At 63.7% G+C, this 23,094-nt stretch overlaps 6 non-coding genes across 6 annotated transcripts; all 6 read right to left on the bottom strand.

Annotated features, from left to right (window-relative positions):
• Positions 1 to 2,588: 2,588 nt before the first annotated feature.
• LOC142871041 (5S ribosomal RNA) lies at positions 2,589 to 2,707 on the bottom strand. Its single transcript, XR_012919387.1, has one exon. It is a non-coding gene; the product is annotated as a 5S ribosomal RNA (ribosomal RNA).
• A 3,514-nt stretch (positions 2,708 to 6,221) lies between these two features.
• LOC142871271 (5S ribosomal RNA) lies at positions 6,222 to 6,340 on the bottom strand. The gene has a single exon (XR_012919523.1). It is a non-coding gene; the product is annotated as a 5S ribosomal RNA (ribosomal RNA).
• A 3,502-nt stretch (positions 6,341 to 9,842) lies between these two features.
• Positions 9,843 to 9,961, bottom strand: LOC142871259 (5S ribosomal RNA). The gene has a single exon (XR_012919513.1). It is a non-coding gene; the product is annotated as a 5S ribosomal RNA (ribosomal RNA).
• Positions 9,962 to 13,469: 3,508 nt separating this feature from the next.
• On the bottom strand, positions 13,470 to 13,588 carry LOC142871248 (5S ribosomal RNA). The gene has a single exon (XR_012919504.1). It is a non-coding gene; the product is annotated as a 5S ribosomal RNA (ribosomal RNA).
• Positions 13,589 to 17,097: 3,509 nt separating this feature from the next.
• LOC142871237 (5S ribosomal RNA) lies at positions 17,098 to 17,216 on the bottom strand. Its single transcript, XR_012919497.1, has one exon. It is a non-coding gene; the product is annotated as a 5S ribosomal RNA (ribosomal RNA).
• Positions 17,217 to 20,726: 3,510 nt separating this feature from the next.
• LOC142871226 (5S ribosomal RNA) lies at positions 20,727 to 20,845 on the bottom strand. The gene has a single exon (XR_012919488.1). It is a non-coding gene; the product is annotated as a 5S ribosomal RNA (ribosomal RNA).
• Between the last annotated feature and the right edge of the window lie 2,249 nt (positions 20,846 to 23,094).

Raw genomic sequence — 23,094 nt, 5'->3', positions numbered from 1 at the left:
GGAAAGGCATAGGAGATTTCCACACCCAGTAAGGAAGCCTTTCCCGAAATGGAAGAAAGAAACGAGCAAACAGAGACACCGGTAGCCCGCCAGGATCAGAGTCTGCCCCCGAGAGAAAGTACCCTGACCAGGTTCACCCGTGGGTGGGTGGCGAGCTAGCGGCATTCAGAAGAGCGAGGCCCGCAGTCTGTGCAGAAGACACCTGCACTCGGGTGTGTGTGGCGGCGCGATTCACAAGCAGCTCCAGATGTTAAGCCAAGGAGAAGCCAGGGAGTTCCCAACGCCCCAGGTGTCCTCAGCCCACGACTGGCTGCTGGGGGAATGCGAAGCCCGGCTCCTTGTCTCAGAGCGGGACAACCAGGAGGTGTGACGTACACCCCGGGGTTCCCAGGAGGATCAGGCTGAAGCTGGGACTTGGCCTGAAAGTGTCCCCTCGCACGGCCACCCCCTTCCCCTTCCTGCTCCTCTACTCCTGGTGCCCCTCCATCCAGGGGCCAGACCTTAAAGAGTCACCCGCAAGAGAATCCTGGTCCCAAAGGAGCCTTCTGGGGGACCCGTGCTGAGAGAGGTTGTGGGCATGGCCCGCTGGGGCTCTGCCCGACCCAGGGCTGAGAGATGCAACCTCCCAGCTCTGGGTCCCTGCAGGGGAAGCGTTGGCAAGCACAGGGCCAGTCCTCCAAAGGCCCAGGTGCAGGGAGCCCAGGCCAAGCAGCCTGTGGAAGAAGCCACCCCGGGAACACGACTGCAGGCCACGGCCCTTCCCACCTCCTCCTCCTCCTCCTCCTCCTGCTCCTCCACCCCCCCCCCGACCTCCCACCCCCACCCCCGACATGGCGCAGGGCTCAGAGACACCTCAGACACTTGCTACCCAAAGTGCAAAGGGCATCAGTTGCTCCTCCAAACCCCCCCCCGCCCAGCAGACCGCGTTGTCCAGCCAGCCCCCGGGCCTCCCTGGGGTGCCCAGCACAAAAGTGCAGACAACCACCGGACCCTCAATCTCAGTTTTCGGATGTTTTTGCCACTCTAAGGACCCGCAGGCCAGCTGGGCCTTCTGGCAGGACAGAGAGCCCCGGAATCCGACGTGGAGAGCTGGGTGTACGTCCCCACGAGGAGGCGGTCCCCACCTCCGCGGCTCTCCCCTTGCGGGGGGGGAAAAGCAGCCACGGGGCCTCAGAGAAGACACCAGGCTGGGCGCCCGCCCCACAGTGGGGGCACGTCCCCCGCAGGCCACTTAGCGACGGCCGCCGGCCGGCGGACGGTTGGGTGGCGCGAGACGCTGCGGCCGCCCTGCTACCGGGTTCCTGGGAGGGCGTCCTGGAACCAGCGTCCACACCAAGCCCTTGGAAGGCCCAGGCGACGGAGGAGCCCCGTCAGGCAGGGGCCGAGGACGGTGACGGCCCGGGCGGGGAGGAGCGTGTCAGGCAGGGGCAGAGGACGGTGACAGGTGACAGGCCGGGCGGGAAGGAGTCAGTCAGGCAGGGGCCGAGGAGGAGACGGGGCTGGGTAAGGGTTAGGGTTAGAGTCAGGGCACAAGTCACAATCGCAAAGACCTGGAAGCGACCCGAGTGCCCATCGACCCACGAGTGCGTAAATGAAATGTGGCGCGTGGACACCACGGAGTGCTATTCAGCTAGGAGGAGCAGCGGTGAGAGGGCACCTCTCGTGGTTCTCCTGGCCAGAGCTGGAACCCGTTCCAGTAAGCCAGGTAGCCCAAGAATGGACACACGAGCACCACGTGCTCGCGCTCACCAGCAAATGGGTACGAACCGACGGACACCCAAGTGGACACAGAGGAATCACCTTCATCGGGTGGGTGTCGGGCGGGTGGGGGGAGGGGATGGGCATACACCTCCATTAGGAATGGGGTGGGTGCGCACCGACTGGGGGATGGGCGCACTTGAGGCTCTGACCCGAGGGGGGAGGCTGGGAGAGGGCAACGTACCCGACCTTAACATTGGTACCCCCACAATACGCTGGAACAACATCAGAGGTTAATGAATAAGAACACAGGGGGGAGGGGGGCACGGGCAACACATGTCACCTTAATACTTGGACTCCCATCATCTGCTTGAAAAGAGAGAGAAAAGAAAATGCAATCATAGAGATAAGAGACACTTTTTAAACATAATGAATCCGAAGAGAAAAGTAAAAGGAGGCCTGTGGGGCAGGTCTGGGTGTGACTCCGGATCCCCCAACATCAGGTGCCACCACCAAAGATTCCTACGTGTAGCCCATAGAACCCCAAAAGCAACGGGACGAGTTCTGGTCACATACTCCCTCAAAATGACATCCTGGCCTTCTTCTGGAACTCCCTCCCCTCTCAGACTCTCAAGGTTTCCTCCAGCGTGTCGGTTCCCACGGAGCAGACCTTTGGTCTGAGACCTGACAGTCCAGAAGCCACGCATGCTGCCGCGTGACGGCGGTGTCGCGGCTTGGGACAAGAGGAGGCCCCACGGTGCGGGCTGGGGCGCCAGGCACCGCGGCGGGCGCTGAGGGTGGGGGTGACCCCCGCCCCGGGCCGCCGCCTCGCTCCCAGAGAGGGGACAGAACAAGAGGCAAAACAAAAAAAAAAAAAAAAAAAAAGAAGAAGCCTACGGCACCCGGTATTCCCAGGCGGTCTCCCATCCAAGTACTAACCAGGCCCGACCCTGCTTAGCTTCTGAGACCAGACGAGATCGGGCGCGTTCAGGGTGGTGTGGCCCTAGACGGCGGAGGGCGCCCCTGCCCCGCTCAAGAAGCCGAGCCTCTCTGCGCTTTCCCGCCGCCTCCTCCCGCCCCAGGCCCCGCGCCGGCGCTGACCCGCACCGGGCGGGCCTGTTGAGTTCACCGGCCGGGTCCGGCGGGCTCCGAGGGACGGGGGTGACAGGCGGGGTGGGGCGGGGCGGGCAGGGAGCGGCGGGCCGGGGTGGGGGGCTGTCTCTCTATACACACACACACACACACACACACACTCACACTCACACTCACTCACTCACACTCACACAAGATGCGCCTCCACGGCTGGACTCGCCAAGGTGGAGACCTTCCAGCCCCCTTCCTCTCCTCGCCTGGCCCACCCCCAGCTCGTGGCCGCCGCCGCCGCCGCCGCCGCCGCCGCCGATTGCGCACGCGCGGGTCGCCCGCCCTTTGACCCCAGGCAGGGGCCGCCCTCCCCGACAACCCCTTTCAGCTGCGCCCCCCACCCTGTGGGTGGGCTGCCGCCTATTCCCCCGGGCCCGGGCTGGGGCACAGCGCATGGGGGAGGGGAGCGAGTGTATGGGGCGTCTCTCTCTCTCTCTAGGGATGTGTCCCATGGGTGGGGTGGCGTGGTTAGTGGGGCGCTGAAGAAATCAGTCCACTCCATCTCCTACCTCTGGAAAACGCCCAAGCCCTTGGAGAACTGCCGGCAACGCGACCGTGGGGGCCGGGACCCTCCTCTGTGTCCTCCTGTGGCCCAGTCCAAGGGGCCTGGGCCTGGCCGGGGCTGCATTGGACCCCGAACCCCTGGCGTGTGGACTCGCTAAAAATCGGCGATTAGATATTGGATTCCAGCTTCATTGAGGTCATTTCACTAATGAGTGCACCGGAAAGAGTTTCCTAATCCATCTGTGAGGGTGGCAACTGAAAGAGAATTTTAAAGCTGACAGAATAGGCGAGGAAAGGCATAGGAGATTTCCACACCCAGTAAGGAAGCCTTTCCCGAAATGGAAGAAAGAAACGAGCAAACAGAGACACCGGTAGCCCGCCAGGATCAGAGTCTGCCCCCGAGAGAAAGTACCCTGACCAGGTTCACCCGTGGGTGGGTGGCGAGCTAGCGGCATTCAGAAGAGCGAGGCCCGCAGTCTGTGCAGAAGACACCTGCACTCGGGTGTGTGTGGCGGCGCGATTCCCAAGCAGCTCCAGATGTTAAGCCAAGGAGAAGCCAGGGAGTTCCCAACGCCCCAGGTGTCCTCAGCCCACGACTGGCTGCTGGGGGAATGCGAAGCCCGGCTCCTTGTCTCAGAGCGGGACAACCAGGAGGTGTGATGTACACCCCGGGGTTCCCAGGAGGATCAGGCTGAAGCTGGGACTTGGCCTGAAAGTGTCCCCTCGCACGGCCACCCCCTTCCCCTTCCTGCTCCTCTACTCCTGGTGCCCCTCCATCCAGGGGCCAGACCTTAAAGAGTCACCCGCAAGAGAATCCTGGTCCCAAAGGAGCCTTCTGGGGGACCCGTGCTGAGAGAGGTTGTGGGCATGGCCCGCTGGGGCTCTGCCCGACCCAGGGCTGAGAGATGCAACCTCCCAGCTCTGGGTCCCTGCAGGGGAAGCGTTGGCAAGCACAGGGCCAGTCCTCCAAAGGCCCAGGTGCAGGGAGCCCAGGCCAAGCAGCCTGTGGAAGAAGCCACCCCGGGAACACGACTGCAGGCCACGGCCCTTCCCACCTCCTCCTCCTCCTCCTCCTCCTGCTCCTCCACCCCCCCCCGACCTCCCACCCCCACCCCCGACATGGCGCAGGGCTCAGAGACACCTCAGACACTTGCTACCCAAAGTGCAAAGGGCATCAGTTGCTCCTCCAAACCCCCCCCCCGCTCAGCAGACCGCGTTGTCCAGCCAGCCCCCGGGCCTCCCTGGGGTGCCCAGCACAAAAGTGCAGACAACCACCGGACCCTCAATCTCAGTTTTCGGATGTTTTTGCCACTCTAAGGACCCGCAGGCCAGCTGGGCCTTCTGGCAGGACAGAGAGCCCCGGAATCCGACGTGGAGAGCTGGGTGTACGTCCCCACGAGGAGGCGGTCCCCACCTCCGCGGCTCTCCCCTTGCGGGGGGGGAAAAGCAGCCACGGGGCCTCAGAGAAGACACCAGGCTGGGCGCCCGCCCCACAGTGGGGGCACGTCCCCCGCAGGCCACTTAGCGACGGCCGCCGGCCGGCGGACGGTTGGGTGGCGCGAGACGCTGCGGCCGCCCTGCTACCGGGTTCCTGGGAGGGCGTCCTGGAACCAGCGTCCACACCAAGCCCTTGGAAGGCCCAGGCGACGGAGGAGCCCCGTCAGGCAGGGGCCGAGGACGGTGACGGCCCGGGCGGGGAGGAGCGTGTCAGGCAGGGGCAGAGGACGGTGACAGGTGACAGGCCGGGCGGGAAGGAGTCAGTCAGGCAGGGGCCGAGGAGGAGACGGGGCTGGGTAAGGGTTAGGGTTAGAGTCAGGGCACAAGTCACAATCGCAAAGACCTGGAAGCGACCCGAGTGCCCATCGACCCACGAGTGCGTAAATGAAATGTGGCGCGTGGACACCACGGAGTGCTATTCAGCTAGGAGGAGCAGCGGTGAGAGGGCACCTCTCGTGGTTCTCCTGGCCAGAGCTGGAACCCGTTCCAGTAAGCCAGGTAGCCCAAGAATGGACACACGAGCACCACGTGCTCGCGCTCACCAGCAAATGGGTACGAACCGACGGACACCCAAGTGGACACAGAGGAATCACCTTCATCGGGTGGGTGTCGGGCGGGTGGGGGGAGGGGATGGGCATACACCTCCATTAGGAATGGGGTGGGTGCGCACCGACTGGGGGATGGGCGCACTTGAGGCTCTGACCCGAGGGGGGAGGCTGGGAGAGGGCAACGTACCCGACCTTAACATTGGTACCCCCACAATACGCTGGAACAACATCAGAGGTTAATGAATAAGAACACAGGGGGGAGGGGGGCACGGGCAACACATGTCACCTTAATACTTGGACTCCCATCATCTGCTTGAAAAGAGAGAGAAAAGAAAATGCAATCATAGAGATAAGAGACACTTTTTAAACATAATGAATCCGAAGAGAAAAGTAAAAGGAGGCCTGTGGGGCAGGTCTGGGTGTGACTCCGGATCCCCCAACATCAGGTGCCACCACCAAAGATTCCTACGTGTAGCCCATAGAACCCCAAAAGCAACGGGACGAGTTCTGGTCACATACTCCCTCAAAATGACATCCTGGCCTTCTTCTGGAACTCCCTCCCCTCTCAGACTCTCAAGGTTTCCTCCAGCGTGTCGGTTCCCACGGAGCAGACCTTTGGTCTGAGACCTGACAGTCCAGAAGCCACGCATGCTGCCGCGTGACGGCGGTGTCGCGGCTTGGGACAAGAGGAGGCCCCACGGTGCGGGCTGGGGCGCCAGGCACCGCGGCGGGCGCTGAGGGTGGGGGTGACCCCCGCCCCGGGCCGCCGCCTCGCTCCCAGAGAGGGGACAGAACAAGAGGCAAAACAAAAAAAAAAAAAAAAAAAAAAGAAGCCTACGGCACCCGGTATTCCCAGGCGGTCTCCCATCCAAGTACTAACCAGGCCCGACCCTGCTTAGCTTCCGAGACCAGACGAGATCGGGCGCGTTCAGGGTGGTGTGGCCCTAGACGGCGGAGGGCGCCCCTGCCCCGCTCAAGAAGCCGAGCCTCTCTGCGCTTCCCCGCCGCCTCCTCCCGCCCCAGGCCCCGCGCCGGCGCTGACCCGCACCGGGCGGGCCTGTTGAGTTCACCGGCCGGGTCCGGCGGGCTCCGAGGGACGGGGGTGACAGGCGGGGCGGGGCGGGGCGGGCAGGGAGCGGCGGGCCGGGGTGGGGGGCTGTCTCTCTATACACACACACACACACACACACACACTCACACTCACACTCACTCACTCACACTCACACAAGATGCGCCTCCACGGCTGGACTCGCCAAGGTGGAGACCTTCCAGCCCCCTTCCTCTCCTCGCCTGGCCCACCCCCAGCTCGTGGCCGCCGCCGCCGCCGATTGGGCACGCGCGGGTCGCCCGCCCTTTGACCCCAGGCAGGGGCCGCCCTCCCCGACAACCCCTTTCAGCTGCGCCCCCCACCCTGTGGGTGGGCTGCCGCCTATTCCCCCGGGCCCGGGCTGGGGCACAGCGCATGGGGGAGGGGAGCGAGTGTATGGGGCGTCTCTCTCTCTCTCTAGGGATGTGTCCCATGGGTGGGGTGGCGTGGTTAGTGGGGCGCTGAAGAAATCAGTCCCCTCCATCTCCTACCTCTGGAAAACGCCCAAGCCCTTGGAGAACTGCCGGCAACGCGACCGTGGGGGCCGGGACCCTCCTCTGTGTCCTCCTGTGGCCCAGTCCAAGGGGCCTGGGCCTGGCCGGGGCTGCATTGGACCCCGACCCCCCTGGCGTGTGGACTCGCTAAAAATCGGCGATTAGATATTGGATTCCAGCTTCATTGAGGTCATTTCACTAATGAGTGCACCGGAAAGAGTTTCCTAATCCATCTGTGAGGGTGGCAACTGAAAGAGAATTTTAAAGCTGACAGAATAGGCGAGGAAAGGCATAGGAGATTTCCACACCCAGTAAGGAAGCCTTTCCCGAAATGGAAGAAAGAAACGAGCAAACAGAGACACCGGTAGCCCGCCAGGATCAGAGTCTGCCCCCGAGAGAAAGTACCCTGACCAGGTTCACCCGTGGGTGGGTGGCGAGCTAGCGGCATTCAGAAGAGCGAGGCCCGCAGTCTGTGCAGAAGACACCTGCACTCGGGTGTGTGTGGCGGCGCGATTCACAAGCAGCTCCAGATGTTAAGCCAAGGAGAAGCCAGGGAGTTCCCAACGCCCCAGGTGTCCTCAGCCCACGACTGGCTGCTGGGGGAATGCGAAGCCCGGCTCCTTGTCTCAGAGCGGGACAACCAGGAGGTGTGACGTACACCCCGGGGTTCCCAGGAGGATCAGGCTGAAGCTGGGACTTGGCCTGAAAGTGTCCCCTCGCACGGCCACCCCCTTCCCCTTCCTGCTCCTCTACTCCTGGTGCCCCTCCATCCAGGGGCCAGACCTTAAAGAGTCACCCGCAAGAGAATCCTGGTCCCAAAGGAGCCTTCTGGGGGACCCGTGCTGAGAGAGGTTGTGGGCATGGCCCGCTGGGGCTCTGCCCGACCCAGGGCTGAGAGATGCAACCTCCCAGCTCTGGGTCCCTGCAGGGGAAGCGTTGGCAAGCACAGGGCCAGTCCTCCAAAGGCCCAGGTGCAGGGAGCCCAGGCCAAGCAGCCTGTGGAAGAAGCCACCCCGGGAACACGACTGCAGGCCACGGCCCTTCCCACCTCCTCCTCCTCCTCCTCCTCCTGCTCCTCCACCCCCCCCCCGACCTCCCACCCCCACCCCCGACATGGCGCAGGGCTCAGAGACACCTCAGACACTTGCTACCCAAAGTGCAAAGGGCATCAGTTGCTCCTCCAAACCCCCCCCCCGCCCAGCAGACCGCGTTGTCCAGCCAGCCCCCGGGCCTCCCTGGGGTGCCCAGCACAAAAGTGCAGACAACCACCGGACCCTCAATCTCAGTTTTCGGATGTTTTTGCCACTCTAAGGACCCGCAGGCCAGCTGGGCCTTCTGGCAGGACAGAGAGCCCCGGAATCCGACGTGGAGAGCTGGGTGTACGTCCCCACGAGGAGGCGGTCCCCACCTCCGCGGCTCTCCCCTTGCGGGGGGGGAAAAGCAGCCACGGGGCCTCAGAGAAGACACCAGGCTGGGCGCCCGCCCCACAGTGGGGGCACGTCCCCCGCAGGCCACTTAGCGACGGCCGCCGGCCGGCGGACGGTTGGGTGGCGCGAGACGCTGCGGCCGCCCTGCTACCGGGTTCCTGGGAGGGCGTCCTGGAACCAGCGTCCACACCAAGCCCTTGGAAGGCCCAGGCGACGGAGGAGCCCCGTCAGGCAGGGGCCGAGGACGGTGACGGCCCGGGCGGGGAGGAGCGTGTCAGGCAGGGGCAGAGGACGGTGACAGGTGACAGGCCGGGCGGGAAGGAGTCAGTCAGGCAGGGGCCGAGGAGGAGACGGGGCTGGGTAAGGGTTAGGGTTAGAGTCAGGGCACAAGTCACAATCGCAAAGACCTGGAAGCGACCCGAGTGCCCATCGACCCACGAGTGCGTAAATGAAATGTGGCGCGTGGACACCACGGAGTGCTATTCAGCTAGGAGGAGCAGCGGTGAGAGGGCACCTCTCGTGGTTCTCCTGGCCAGAGCTGGAACCCGTTCCAGTAAGCCAGGTAGCCCAAGAATGGACACACGAGCACCACGTGCTCGCGCTCACCAGCAAATGGGTACGAACCGACGGACACCCAAGTGGACACAGAGGAATCACCTTCATCGGGTGGGTGTCGGGCGGGTGGGGGGAGGGGATGGGCATACACCTCCATTAGGAATGGGGTGGGTGCGCACCGACTGGGGGATGGGCGCACTTGAGGCTCTGACCCGAGGGGGGAGGCTGGGAGAGGGCAACGTACCCGACCTTAACATTGGTACCCCCACAATACGCTGGAACAACATCAGAGGTTAATGAATAAGAACACAGGGGGGAGGGGGGCACGGGCAACACATGTCACCTTAATACTTGGACTCCCATCATCTGCTTGAAAAGAGAGAGAAAAGAAAATGCAATCATAGAGATAAGAGACACTTTTTAAACATAATGAATCCGAAGAGAAAAGTAAAAGGAGGCCTGTGGGGCAGGTCTGGGTGTGACTCCGGATCCCCCAACATCAGGTGCCACCACCAAAGATTCCTACGTGTAGCCCATAGAACCCCAAAAGCAACGGGACGAGTTCTGGTCACATACTCCCTCAAAATGACATCCTGGCCTTCTTCTGGAACTCCCTCCCCTCTCAGACTCTCAAGGTTTCCTCCAGCGTGTCGGTTCCCACGGAGCAGACCTTTGGTCTGAGACCTGACAGTCCAGAAGCCACGCATGCTGCCGCGTGACGGCGGTGTCGCGGCTTGGGACAAGAGGAGGCCCCACGGTGCGGGCTGGGGCGCCAGGCACCGCGGCGGGCGCTGAGGGTGGGGGTGACCCCCGCCCCGGGCCGCCGCCTCGCTCCCAGAGAGGGGACAGAACAAGAGGCAAAACAAAAAAAAAAAAAAAAAAAAAAAGAAGCCTACGGCACCCGGTATTCCCAGGCGGTCTCCCATCCAAGTACTAACCAGGCCCGACCCTGCTTAGCTTCCGAGACCAGACGAGATCGGGCGCGTTCAGGGTGGTGTGGCCCTAGACGGCGGAGGGCGCCCCTGCCCCGCTCAAGAAGCCGAGCCTCTCTGCGCTTCCCCGCCGCCTCCTCCCGCCCCAGGCCCCGCGCCGGCGCTGACCCGCACCGGGCGGGCCTGTTGAGTTCACCGGCCGGGTCCGGCGGGCTCCGAGGGACGGGGGTGACAGGCGGGGCGGGGCGGGGCGGGCAGGGAGCGGCGGGCCGGGGTGGGGGGCTGTCTCTCTATACACACACACACACACACACACACACTCACACTCACACTCACTCACTCACACTCACACAAGATGCGCCTCCACGGCTGGACTCGCCAAGGTGGAGACCTTCCAGCCCCCTTCCTCTCCTCGCCTGGCCCACCCCCAGCTCGTGGCCGCCGCCGCCGCCGCCGCCGATTGGGCACGCGCGGGTCGCCCGCCCTTTGACCCCAGGCAGGGGCCGCCCTCCCCGACAACCCCTTTCAGCTGCGCCCCCCACCCTGTGGGTGGGCTGCCGCCTATTCCCCCGGGCCCGGGCTGGGGCACAGCGCATGGGGGAGGGGAGCGAGTGTATGGGGCGTCTCTCTCTCTCTCTAGGGATGTGTCCCATGGGTGGGGTGGCGTGGTTAGTGGGGCGCTGAAGAAATCAGTCCCCTCCATCTCCTACCTCTGGAAAACGCCCAAGCCCTTGGAGAACTGCCGGCAACGCGACCGTGGGGGCCGGGACCCTCCTCTGTGTCCTCCTGTGGCCCAGTCCAAGGGGCCTGGGCCTGGCCGGGGCTGCATTGGACCCCGACCCCCCTGGCGTGTGGACTCGCTAAAAATCGGCGATTAGATATTGGATTCCAGCTTCATTGAGGTCATTTCACTAATGAGTGCACCGGAAAGAGTTTCCTAATCCATCTGTGAGGGTGGCAACTGAAAGAGAATTTTAAAGCTGACAGAATAGGCGAGGAAAGGCATAGGAGATTTCCACACCCAGTAAGGAAGCCTTTCCCGAAATGGAAGAAAGAAACGAGCAAACAGAGACACCGGTAGCCCGCCAGGATCAGAGTCTGCCCCCGAGAGAAAGTACCCTGACCAGGTTCACCCGTGGGTGGGTGGCGAGCTAGCGGCATTCAGAAGAGCGAGGCCCGCAGTCTGTGCAGAAGACACCTGCACTCGGGTGTGTGTGGCGGCGCGATTCCCAAGCAGCTCCAGATGTTAAGCCAAGGAGAAGCCAGGGAGTTCCCAACGCCCCAGGTGTCCTCAGCCCACGACTGGCTGCTGGGGGAATGCGAAGCCCGGCTCCTTGTCTCAGAGCGGGACAACCAGGAGGTGTGACGTACACCCCGGGGTTCCCAGGAGGATCAGGCTGAAGCTGGGACTTGGCCTGAAAGTGTCCCCTCGCACGGCCACCCCCTTCCCCTTCCTGCTCCTCTACTCCTGGTGCCCCTCCATCCAGGGGCCAGACCTTAAAGAGTCACCCGCAAGAGAATCCTGGTCCCAAAGGAGCCTTCTGGGGGACCCGTGCTGAGAGAGGTTGTGGGCATGGCCCGCTGGGGCTCTGCCCGACCCAGGGCTGAGAGATGCAACCTCCCAGCTCTGGGTCCCTGCAGGGGAAGCGTTGGCAAGCACAGGGCCAGTCCTCCAAAGGCCCAGGTGCAGGGAGCCCAGGCCAAGCAGCCTGTGGAAGAAGCCACCCCGGGAACACGACTGCAGGCCACGGCCCTTCCCACCTCCTCCTCCTCCTCCTCCTCCTGCTCCTCCACCCCCCCCCCGACCTCCCACCCCCACCCCCGACATGGCGCAGGGCTCAGAGACACCTCAGACACTTGCTACCCAAAGTGCAAAGGGCATCAGTTGCTCCTCCAAACCCCCCCCCCGCCCAGCAGACCGCGTTGTCCAGCCAGCCCCCGGGCCTCCCTGGGGTGCCCAGCACAAAAGTGCAGACAACCACCGGACCCTCAATCTCAGTTTTCGGATGTTTTTGCCACTCTAAGGACCCGCAGGCCAGCTGGGCCTTCTGGCAGGACAGAGAGCCCCGGAATCCGACGTGGAGAGCTGGGTGTACGTCCCCACGAGGAGGCGGTCCCCACCTCCGCGGCTCTCCCCTTGCGGGGGGGGAAAAGCAGCCACGGGGCCTCAGAGAAGACACCAGGCTGGGCGCCCGCCCCACAGTGGGGGCACGTCCCCCGCAGGCCACTTAGCGACGGCCGCCGGCCGGCGGACGGTTGGGTGGCGCGAGACGCTGCGGCCGCCCTGCTACCGGGTTCCTGGGAGGGCGTCCTGGAACCAGCGTCCACACCAAGCCCTTGGAAGGCCCAGGCGACGGAGGAGCCCCGTCAGGCAGGGGCCGAGGACGGTGACGGCCCGGGCGGGGAGGAGCGTGTCAGGCAGGGGCAGAGGACGGTGACAGGTGACAGGCCGGGCGGGAAGGAGTCAGTCAGGCAGGGGCCGAGGAGGAGACGGGGCTGGGTAAGGGTTAGGGTTAGAGTCAGGGCACAAGTCACAATCGCAAAGACCTGGAAGCGACCCGAGTGCCCATCGACCCACGAGTGCGTAAATGAAATGTGGCGCGTGGACACCACGGAGTGCTATTCAGCTAGGAGGAGCAGCGGTGAGAGGGCACCTCTCGTGGTTCTCCTGGCCAGAGCTGGAACCCGTTCCAGTAAGCCAGGTAGCCCAAGAATGGACACACGAGCACCACGTGCTCGCGCTCACCAGCAAATGGGTACGAACCGACGGACACCCAAGTGGACACAGAGGAATCACCTTCATCGGGTGGGTGTCGGGCGGGTGGGGGGAGGGGATGGGCATACACCTCCATTAGGAATGGGGTGGGTGCGCACCGACTGGGGGATGGGCGCACTTGAGGCTCTGACCCGAGGGGGGAGGCTGGGAGAGGGCAACGTACCCGACCTTAACATTGGTACCCCCACAATACGCTGGAACAACATCAGAGGTTAATGAATAAGAACACAGGGGGGAGGGGGGCACGGGCAACACATGTCACCTTAATACTTGGACTCCCATCATCTGCTTGAAAAGAGAGAGAAAAGAAAATGCAATCATAGAGATAAGAGACACTTTTTAAACATAATGAATCCGAAGAGAAAAGTAAAAGGAGGCCTGTGGGGCAGGTCTGGGTGTGACTCCGGATCCCCCAACATCAGGTGCCACCACCAAAGATTCCTACGTGTAGCCCATAGAACCCCAAAAGCAACGGGACGAGTTCTGGTCACATACTCCCTCAAAATGACATCCTGGCCTTCTTCTGGAACTCCCTCCCCTCTCAGACTCTCAAGGTTTCCTCCAGCGTGTCGGTTCCCACGGAGCAGACCTTTGGTCTGAGACCTGACAGTCCAGAAGCCACGCATGCTGCCGCGTGACGGCGGTGTCGCGGCTTGGGACAAGAGGAGGCCCCACGGTGCGGGCTGGGGCGCCAGGCACCGCGGCGGGCGCTGAGGGTGGGGGTGACCCCCGCCCCGGGCCGCCGCCTCGCTCCCAGAGAGGGGACAGAACAAGAGGCAAAACAAAAAAAAAAAAAAAAAAAAGAAGAAGCCTACGGCACCCGGTATTCCCAGGCGGTCTCCCATCCAAGTACTAACCAGGCCCGACCCTGCTTAGCTTCCGAGACCAGACGAGATCGGGCGCGTTCAGGGTGGTGTGGCCCTAGACGGCGGAGGGCGCCCCTGCCCCGCTCAAGAAGCCGAGCCTCTCTGCGCTTTCCCGCCGCCTCCTCCCGCCCCAGGCCCCGCGCCGGCGCTGACCCGCACCGGGCGGGCCTGTTGAGTTCACCGGCCGGGTCCGGCGGGCTCCGAGGGACGGGGGTGACAGGCGGGGTGGGGCGGGGCGGGCAGGGAGCGGCGGGCCGGGGTGGGGGGCTGTCTCTCTATACACACACACACACACACACACACACTCACACTCACACTCACTCACTCACACTCACACAAGATGCGCCTCCACGGCTGGACTCGCCAAGGTGGAGACCTTCCAGCCCCCTTCCTCTCCTCGCCTGGCCCACCCCCAGCTCGTGGCCGCCCCCGCCGCCGCCGCCGATTGCGCACGCGCGCGGGTCGCCCGCCCTTTGACCCCAGGCAGGGGCCGCCCTCCCCGACAACCCCTTTCAGCTGCGCCCCCCACCCTGTGGGTGGGCTGCCGCCTATTCCCCCGGGCCCGGGCTGGGGCACAGCGCATGGGGGAGGGGAGCGAGTGTATGGGGCGTCTCTCTCTCTCTCTAGGGATGTGTCCCATGGGTGGGGTGGCGTGGTTAGTGGGGCGCTGAAGAAATCAGTCCCCTCCATCTCCTACCTCTGGAAAACGCCCAAGCCCTTGGAGAACTGCCGGCAACGCGACCGTGGGGGCCGGGACCCTCCTCTGTGTCCTCCTGTGGCCCAGTCCAAGGGGCCTGGGCCTGGCCGGGGCTGCATTGGACCCCGACCCCCCTGGCGTGTGGACTCGCTAAAAATCGGCGATTAGATATTGGATTCCAGCTTCATTGAGGTCATTTCACTAATGAGTGCACCGGAAAGAGTTTCCTAATCCATCTGTGAGGGTGGCAACTGAAAGAGAATTTTAAAGCTGACAGAATAGGCGAGGAAAGGCATAGGAGATTTCCACACCCAGTAAGGAAGCCTTTCCCGAAATGGAAGAAAGAAACGAGCAAACAGAGACACCGGTAGCCCGCCAGGATCAGAGTCTGCCCCCGAGAGAAAGTACCCTGACCAGGTTCACCCGTGGGTGGGTGGCGAGCTAGCGGCATTCAGAAGAGCGAGGCCCGCAGTCTGTGCAGAAGACACCTGCACTCGGGTGTGTGTGGCGGCGCGATTCACAAGCAGCTCCAGATGTTAAGCCAAGGAGAAGCCAGGGAGTTCCCAACGCCCCAGGTGTCCTCAGCCCACGACTGGCTGCTGGGGGAATGCGAAGCCCGGCTCCTTGTCTCAGAGCGGGACAACCAGGAGGTGTGACGTACACCCCGGGGTTCCCAGGAGGATCAGGCTGAAGCTGGGACTTGGCCTGAAAGTGTCCCCTCGCACGGCCACCCCCTTCCCCTTCCTGCTCCTCTACTCCTGGTGCCCCTCCATCCAGGGGCCAGACCTTAAAGAGTCACCCGCAAGAGAATCCTGGTCCCAAAGGAGCCTTCTGGGGGACCCGTGCTGAGAGAGGTTGTGGGCATGGCCCGCTGGGGCTCTGCCCGACCCAGGGCTGAGAGATGCAACCTCCCAGCTCTGGGTCCCTGCAGGGGAAGCGTTGGCAAGCACAGGGCCAGTCCTCCAAAGGCCCAGGTGCAGGGAGCCCAGGCCAAGCAGCCTGTGGAAGAAGCCACCCCGGGAACACGACTGCAGGCCACGGCCCTTCCCACCTCCTCCTCCTCCTCCTCCTCCTGCTCCTCCACCCCCCCCCGACCTCCCACCCCCACCCCCGACATGGCGCAGGGCTCAGAGACACCTCAGACACTTGCTACCCAAAGTGCAAAGGGCATCAGTTGCTCCTCCAAACCCCCCCCCCGCCCAGCAGACCGCGTTGTCCAGCCAGCCCCCGGGCCTCCCTGGGGTGCCCAGCACAAAAGTGCAGACAACCACCGGACCCTCAATCTCAGTTTTCGGATGTTTTTGCCACTCTAAGGACCCGCAGGCCAGCTGGGCCTTCTGGCAGGACAGAGAGCCCCGGAATCCGACGTGGAGAGCTGGGTGTACGTCCCCACGAGGAGGCGGTCCCCACCTCCGCGGCTCTCCCCTTGCGGGGGGGGAAAAGCAGCCACGGGGCCTCAGAGAAGACACCAGGCTGGGCGCCCGCCCCACAGTGGGGGCACGTCCCCCGCAGGCCACTTAGCGACGGCCGCCGGCCGGCGGACGGTTGGGTGGCGCGAGACGCTGCGGCCGCCCTGCTACCGGGTTCCTGGGAGGGCGTCCTGGAACCAGCGTCCACACCAAGCCCTTGGAAGGCCCAGGCGACGGAGGAGCCCCGTCAGGCAGGGGCCGAGGACGGTGACGGCCCGGGCGGGGAGGAGCGTGTCAGGCAGGGGCAGAGGACGGTGACAGGTGACAGGCCGGGCGGGAAGGAGTCAGTCAGGCAGGGGCCGAGGAGGAGACGGGGCTGGGTAAGGGTTAGGGTTAGAGTCAGGGCACAAGTCACAATCGCAAAGACCTGGAAGCGACCCGAGTGCCCATCGACCCACGAGTGCGTAAATGAAATGTGGCGCGTGGACACCACGGAGTGCTATTCAGCTAGGAGGAGCAGCGGTGAGAGGGCACCTCTCGTGGTTCTCCTGGCCAGAGCTGGAACCCGTTCCAGTAAGCCAGGTAGCCCAAGAATGGACACACGAGCACCACGTGCTCGCGCTCACCAGCAAATGGGTACGAACCGACGGACACCCAAGTGGACACAGAGGAATCACCTTCATCGGGTGGGTGTCGGGCGGGTGGGGGGAGGGGATGGGCATACACCTCCATTAGGAATGGGGTGGGTGCGCACCGACTGGGGGATGGGCGCACTTGAGGCTCTGACCCGAGGGGGGAGGCTGGGAGAGGGCAACGTACCCGACCTTAACATTGGTACCCCCACAATACGCTGGAACAACATCAGAGGTTAATGAATAAGAACACAGGGGGGAGGGGGGCACGGGCAACACATGTCACCTTAATACTTGGACTCCCATCATCTGCTTGAAAAGAGAGAGAAAAGAAAATGCAATCATAGAGATAAGAGACACTTTTTAAACATAATGAATCCGAAGAGAAAAGTAAAAGGAGGCCTGTGGGGCAGGTCTGGGTGTGACTCCGGATCCCCCAACATCAGGTGCCACCACCAAAGATTCCTACGTGTAGCCCATAGAACCCCAAAAGCAACGGGACGAGTTCTGGTCACATACTCCCTCAAAATGACATCCTGGCCTTCTTCTGGAACTCCCTCCCCTCTCAGACTCTCAAGGTTTCCTCCAGCGTGTCGGTTCCCACGGAGCAGACCTTTGGTCTGAGACCTGACAGTCCAGAAGCCACGCATGCTGCCGCGTGACGGCGGTGTCGCGGCTTGGGACAAGAGGAGGCCCCACGGTGCGGGCTGGGGCGCCAGGCACCGCGGCGGGCGCTGAGGGTGGGGGTGACCCCCGCCCCGGGCCGCCGCCTCGCTCCCAGAGAGGGGACAGAACAAGAGGCAAAACAAAAAAAAAAAAAAAAAAAAAAAGAAGCCTACGGCACCCGGTATTCCCAGGCGGTCTCCCATCCAAGTACTAACCAGGCCCGACCCTGCTTAGCTTCCGAGACCAGACGAGATCGGGCGCGTTCAGGGTGGTGTGGCCCTAGACGGCGGAGGGCGCCCCTGCCCCGCTCAAGAAGCCGAGCCTCTCTGCGCTTCCCCGCCGCCTCCTCCCGCCCCAGGCCCCGCGCCGGCGCTGACCCGCACCGGGCGGGCCTGTTGAGTTCACCGGCCGGGTCCGGCGGGCTCCGAGGGACGGGGGTGACAGGCGGGGCGGGGCGGGGCGGGCAGGGAGCGGCGGGCCGGGGTGGGGGGCTGTCTCTCTATACACACACACACACACACACACACACTCACACTCACACTCACTCACTCACACTCACACAAGATGCGCCTCCACGGCTGGACTCGCCAAGGTGGAGACCTTCCAGCCCCCTTCCTCTCCTCGCCTGGCCCACCCCCAGCTCGTGGCCGCCCCCGCCGCCGCCGCCGATTGCGCACGCGCGCGGGTCGCCCGCCCTTTGACCCCAGGCAGGGGCCGCCCTCCCCGACAACCCCTTTCAGCTGCGCCCCCCACCCTGTGGGTGGGCTGCCGCCTATTCCCCCGGGCCCGGGCTGGGGCACAGCGCATGGGGGAGGGGAGCGAGTGTATGGGGCGTCTCTCTCTCTCTCTAGGGATGTGTCCCATGGGTGGGGTGGCGTGGTTAGTGGGGCGCTGAAGAAATCAGTCCCCTCCATCTCCTACCTCTGGAAAACGCCCAAGCCCTTGGAGAACTGCCGGCAACGCGACCGTGGGGGCCGGGACCCTCCTCTGTGTCCTCCTGTGGCCCAGTCCAAGGGGCCTGGGCCTGGCCGGGGCTGCATTGGACCCCGACCCCCCTGGCGTGTGGACTCGCTAAAAATCGGCGATTAGATATTGGATTCCAGCTTCATTGAGGTCATTTCACTAATGAGTGCACCGGAAAGAGTTTCCTAATCCATCTGTGAGGGTGGCAACTGAAAGAGAATTTTAAAGCTGACAGAATAGGCGAGGAAAGGCATAGGAGATTTCCACACCCAGTAAGGAAGCCTTTCCCGAAATGGAAGAAAGAAACGAGCAAACAGAGACACCGGTAGCCCGCCAGGATCAGAGTCTGCCCCCGAGAGAAAGTACCCTGACCAGGTTCACCCGTGGGTGGGTGGCGAGCTAGCGGCATTCAGAAGAGCGAGGCCCGCAGTCTGTGCAGAAGACACCTGCACTCGGGTGTGTGTGGCGGCGCGATTCACAAGCAGCTCCAGATGTTAAGCCAAGGAGAAGCCAGGGAGTTCCCAACGCCCCAGGTGTCCTCAGCCCACGACTGGCTGCTGGGGGAATGCGAAGCCCGGCTCCTTGTCTCAGAGCGGGACAACCAGGAGGTGTGACGTACACCCCGGGGTTCCCAGGAGGATCAGGCTGAAGCTGGGACTTGGCCTGAAAGTGTCCCCTCGCACGGCCACCCCCTTCCCCTTCCTGCTCCTCTACTCCTGGTGCCCCTCCATCCAGGGGCCAGACCTTAAAGAGTCACCCGCAAGAGAATCCTGGTCCCAAAGGAGCCTTCTGGGGGACCCGTGCTGAGAGAGGTTGTGGGCATGGCCCGCTGGGGCTCTGCCCGACCCAGGGCTGAGAGATGCAACCTCCCAGCTCTGGGTCCCTGCAGGGGAAGCGTTGGCAAGCACAGGGCCAGTCCTCCAAAGGCCCAGGTGCAGGGAGCCCAGGCCAAGCAGCCTGTGGAAGAAGCCACCCCGGGAACACGACTGCAGGCCACGGCCCTTCCCACCTCCTCCTCCTCCTCCTCCTCCTGCTCCTCCACCCCCCCCCCCGACCTCCCACCCCCACCCCCGACATGGCGCAGGGCTCAGAGACACCTCAGACACTTGCTACCCAAAGTGCAAAGGGCATCAGTTGCTCCTCCAAACCCCCCCCCGCCCAGCAGACCGCGTTGTCCAGCCAGCCCCCGGGCCTCCCTGGGGTGCCCAGCACAAAAGTGCAGACAACCACCGGACCCTCAATCTCAGTTTTCGGATGTTTTTGCCACTCTAAGGACCCGCAGGCCAGCTGGGCCTTCTGGCAGGACAGAGAGCCCCGGAATCCGACGTGGAGAGCTGGGTGTACGTCCCCACGAGGAGGCGGTCCCCACCTCCGCGGCTCTCCCCTTGCGGGGGGGGAAAAGCAGCCACGGGGCCTCAGAGAAGACACCAGGCTGGGCGCCCGCCCCACAGTGGGGGCACGTCCCCCGCAGGCCACTTAGCGACGGCCGCCGGCCGGCGGACGGTTGGGTGGCGCGAGACGCTGCGGCCGCCCTGCTACCGGGTTCCTGGGAGGGCGTCCTGGAACCAGCGTCCACACCAAGCCCTTGGAAGGCCCAGGCGACGGAGGAGCCCCGTCAGGCAGGGGCCGAGGACGGTGACGGCCCGGGCGGGGAGGAGCGTGTCAGGCAGGGGCAGAGGACGGTGACAGGTGACAGGCCGGGCGGGAAGGAGTCAGTCAGGCAGGGGCCGAGGAGGAGACGGGGCTGGGTAAGGGTTAGGGTTAGAGTCAGGGCACAAGTCACAATCGCAAAGACCTGGAAGCGACCCGAGTGCCCATCGACCCACGAGTGCGTAAATGAAATGTGGCGCGTGGACACCACGGAGTGCTATTCAGCTAGGAGGAGCAGCGGTGAGAGGGCACCTCTCGTGGTTCTCCTGGCCAGAGCTGGAACCCGTTCCAGTAAGCCAGGTAGCCCAAGAATGGACACACGAGCACCACGTGCTCGCGCTCACCAGCAAATGGGTACGAACCGACGGACACCCAAGTGGACACAGAGGAATCACCTTCATCGGGTGGGTGTCGGGCGGGTGGGGGGAGGGGATGGGCATACACCTCCATTAGGAATGGGGTGGGTGCGCACCGACTGGGGGATGGGCGCACTTGAGGCTCTGACCCGAGGGGGGAGGCTGGGAGAGGGCAACGTACCCGACCTTAACATTGGTACCCCCACAATACGCTGGAACAACATCAGAGGTTAATGAATAAGAACACAGGGGGGAGGGGGGCACGGGCAACACATGTCACCTTAATACTTGGACTCCCATCATCTGCTTGAAAAGAGAGAGAAAAGAAAATGCAATCATAGAGATAAGAGACACTTTTTAAACATAATGAATCCGAAGAGAAAAGTAAAAGGAGGCCTGTGGGGCAGGTCTGGGTGTGACTCCGGATCCCCCAACATCAGGTGCCACCACCAAAGATTCCTACGTGTAGCCCATAGAACCCCAAAAGCAACGGGACGAGTTCTGGTCACATACTCCCTCAAAATGACATCCTGGCCTTCTTCTGGAACTCCCTCCCCTCTCAGACTCTCAAGGTTTCCTCCAGCGTGTCGGTTCCCACGGAGCAGACCTTTGGTCTGAGACCTGACAGTCCAGAAGCCACGCATGCTGCCGCGTGACGGCGGTGTCGCGGCTTGGGACAAGAGGAGGCCCCACGGTGCGGGCTGGGGCGCCAGGCACCGCGGCGGGCGCTGAGGGTGGGGGTGACCCCCGCCCCGGGCCGCCGCCTCGCTCCCAGAGAGGGGACAGAACAAGAGGCAAAACAAAAAAAAAAAAAAAAAAAAAAAGAAGCCTACGGCACCCGGTATTCCCAGGCGGTCTCCCATCCAAGTACTAACCAGGCCCGACCCTGCTTAGCTTCCGAGACCAGACGAGATCGGGCGCGTTCAGGGTGGTGTGGCCCTAGACGGCGGAGGGCGCCCCTGCCCCGCTCAAGAAGCCGAGCCTCTCTGCGCTTCCCCGCCGCCTCCTCCCGCCCCAGGCCCCGCGCCGGCGCTGACCCGCACCGGGCGGGCCTGTTGAGTTCACCGGCCGGGTCCGGCGGGCTCCGAGGGACGGGGGTGACAGGCGGGGCGGGGCGGGGCGGGCAGGGAGCGGCGGGCCGGGGTGGGGGGCTGTCTCTCTATACACACACACACACACACACACACACTCACACTCACACTCACTCACTCACACTCACACAAGATGCGCCTCCACGGCTGGACTCGCCAAGGTGGAGACCTTCCAGCCCCCTTCCTCTCCTCGCCTGGCCCACCCCCAGCTCGTGGCCGCCCCCGCCGCCGCCGCCGATTGCGCACGCGCGCGGGTCGCCCGCCCTTTGACCCCAGGCAGGGGCCGCCCTCCCCGACAACCCCTTTCAGCTGCGCCCCCCACCCTGTGGGTGGGCTGCCGCCTATTCCCCCGGGCCCGGGCTGGGGCACAGCGCATGGGGGAGGGGAGCGAGTGTATGGGGCGTCTCTCTCTCTCTCTAGGGATGTGTCCCATGGGTGGGGTGGCGTGGTTAGTGGGGCGCTGAAGAAATCAGTCCCCTCCATCTCCTACCTCTGGAAAACGCCCAAGCCCTTGGAGAACTGCCGGCAACGCGACCGTGGGGGCCGGGACCCTCCTCTGTGTCCTCCTGTGGCCCAGTCCAAGGGGCCTGGGCCTGGCCGGGGCTGCATTGGACCCCGACCCCCCTGGCGTGTGGACTCGCTAAAAATCGGCGATTAGATATTGGATTCCAGCTTCATTGAGGTCATTTCACTAATGAGTGCACCGGAAAGAGTTTCCTAATCCATCTGTGAGGGTGGCAACTGAAAGAGAATTTTAAAGCTGACAGAATAGGCGAGGAAAGGCATAGGAGATTTCCACACCCAGTAAGGAAGCCTTTCCCGAAATGGAAGAAAGAAACGAGCAAACAGAGACACCGGTAGCCCGCCAGGATCAGAGTCTGCCCCCGAGAGAAAGTACCCTGACCAGGTTCACCCGTGGGTGGGTGGCGAGCTAGCGGCATTCAGAAGAGCGAGGCCCGCAGTCTGTGCAGAAGACACCTGCACTCGGGTGTGTGTGGCGGCGCGATTCACAAGCAGCTCCAGATGTTAAGCCAAGGAGAAGCCAGGGAGTTCCCAACGCCCCAGGTGTCCTCAGCCCACGACTGGCTGCTGGGGGAATGCGAAGCCCGGCTCCTTGTCTCAGAGCGGGACAACCAGGAGGTGTGACGTACACCCCGGGGTTCCCAGGAGGATCAGGCTGAAGCTGGGACTTGGCCTGAAAGTGTCCCCTCGCACGGCCACCCCCTTCCCCTTCCTGCTCCTCTACTCCTGGTGCCCCTCCATCCAGGGGCCAGACCTTAAAGAGTCACCCGCAAGAGAATCCTGGTCCCAAAGGAGCCTTCTGGGGGACCCGTGCTGAGAGAGGTTGTGGGCATGGCCCGCTGGGGCTCTGCCCGACCCAGGGCTGAGAGATGCAACCTCCCAGCTCTGGGTCCCTGCAGGGGAAGCGTTGGCAAGCACAGGGCCAGTCCTCCAAAGGCCCAGGTGCAGGGAGCCCAGGCCAAGCAGCCTGTGGAAGAAGCCACCCCGGGAACACGACTGCAGGCCACGGCCCTTCCCACCTCCTCCTCCTCCTCCTCCTCCTGCTCCTCCACCCCCCCCCCCGACCTCCCACCCCCACCCCCGACATGGCGCAGGGCTCAGAGACACCTCAGACACTTGCTACCCAAAGTGCAAAGGGCATCAGTTGCTCCTCCAAACCCCCCCCCGCCCAGCAGACCGCGTTGTCCAGCCAGCCCCCGGGCCTCCCTGGGGTGCCCAGCACAAAAGTGCAGACAACCACCGGACCCTCAATCTCAGTTTTCGGATGTTTTTGCCACTCTAAGGACCCGCAGGCCAGCTGGGCCTTCTGGCAGGACAGAGAGCCCCGGAATCCGACGTGGAGAGCTGGGTGTACGTCCCCACGAGGAGGCGGTCCCCACCTCCGCGGCTCTCCCCTTGCGGGGGGGGAAAAGCAGCCACGGGGCCTCAGAGAAGACACCAGGCTGGGCGCCCGCCCCACAGTGGGGGCACGTCCCCCGCAGGCCACTTAGCGACGGCCGCCGGCCGGCGGACGGTTGGGTGGCGCGAGACGCTGCGGCCGCCCTGCTACCGGGTTCCTGGGAGGGCGTCCTGGAACCAGCG

This window comes from Microcebus murinus, chromosome 5 (genome assembly GCF_040939455.1).
Source record: "Microcebus murinus isolate Inina chromosome 5, M.murinus_Inina_mat1.0, whole genome shotgun sequence".
NCBI lineage: Eukaryota > Metazoa > Chordata > Mammalia > Primates > Cheirogaleidae > Microcebus > Microcebus murinus.
Note: the sequence above shows the minus strand (reverse complement) of the source record. Positions and strands in the feature narration are given on the sequence as shown.